Raw genomic sequence first — 1,351 nt, forward strand, 5'->3', positions numbered from 1 at the left:
TGAGATGGAGTCTCGCTCTGTCGCCCAGGGTGGAGTGCAGTGATGTGATCTGGGCTCACTGCAAGCTCCGCCTTCCGGGTTCACACCATTCTCCTGCCTCAGCCTCCTGAGTAGCTGGGACTACAGGCGCCTGCCACCATGCCCGGCTAATATTTTTGTATTTTTTTTACTAGAGACGGGGTTTCACTGTGTTAGTCAGGATGGTTTTGATCTGACCTCGTGATGCGCCTGCCTCGGCCTCCCAAAGTTCTGGGATTACAGGCATGAGCCACCGCGCCCAGCCGAGTTTGACCAGTTCTAACTCTGCACCATAATTGTTTTTTGTTTGTTTTTAGGCACAGTCTCACTCTATCACCCAGACTAGAGTGCAGTAGTGTGATCTCGGCTCACTGCAACCTCCGCCTTCCGGGCTCAAGTGATCCTCGCACCTCAGCCTCCCAAGTAGCTAGAACCACGGATGCATGCCACCACGCCCTGCCAATTTTTGTAAAGACGGGGTTTTGTCATGTTGCCCAGGCTGGTCTCAAACTTCTGAGTTCCAGCGATCTGCCCACCTTGGCCTCCCAAAGAATTGGGATTATAGACCAAAGCCACCGTGCCTGGTGTGTCTGTGCCATAATTGTATATGAGGGTATTCCTAGTGTTACTTGTTTGGAATTGTAGGATTATTTGGGGAATTCTTTTTTCTCTTAAGGGATAACCAAAAAATATTTCCTTTTATTAGTCTTTTTAAAAAGTGAAAAAGAAATGCTTTATTATGGCAATGGTATAAAAACTAAGCTTTAACTAAAAACAAAACAAAACTTAAAAACTGAGTTTGTTTAGAATTAAAGGGTTTTTTGTTTATTTATTTATTTATTTTTTATTGACAAGTCTTGTTCTGTTTCCCAGGCTGGAGTGCAGTGGCATGATCTCGAGTCACTGCAGCTTCCACCTCCTGGGTTCAAGTGATCCTCTCACCTCAGCCTCCGAAGTAGCTGGGACTACAGACACACCACCACACTGGACTAATTTTTTGTAATTTTTGTAGAGATGGGGTTTTGCCATATTGCCCAGGCTGGTCTTGAACTCCTGGGCTCAAGTGATCCACCCACTTCAGCCTCCCAAAGTTCTGGGATTATAGGTGTGAGCCACTGCACTTGGCCCCACTTGTTCTTCATCTAAAACAAATTCATCATAACTGTATGAATCTTGCCTTTCTTTCTTTCTTGGTGATGGTTTGCTGCAGGTGTCTAATGAGCTGTGTGCCAAATACAGCCAAGAATATAATCAATGAGATTGGAATTGTCAGCTCTCAAGTAGTACTATTTCTGGAGACACATATTTTTTCTTCTCTTTTTTCTTTTTCTTT

Source organism: Mandrillus leucophaeus, unplaced genomic scaffold (assembly GCF_000951045.1).
Source record: "Mandrillus leucophaeus isolate KB7577 unplaced genomic scaffold, Mleu.le_1.0 Scaffold17, whole genome shotgun sequence".
Classification (NCBI taxonomy): Eukaryota; Metazoa; Chordata; class Mammalia; order Primates; family Cercopithecidae; genus Mandrillus; species Mandrillus leucophaeus.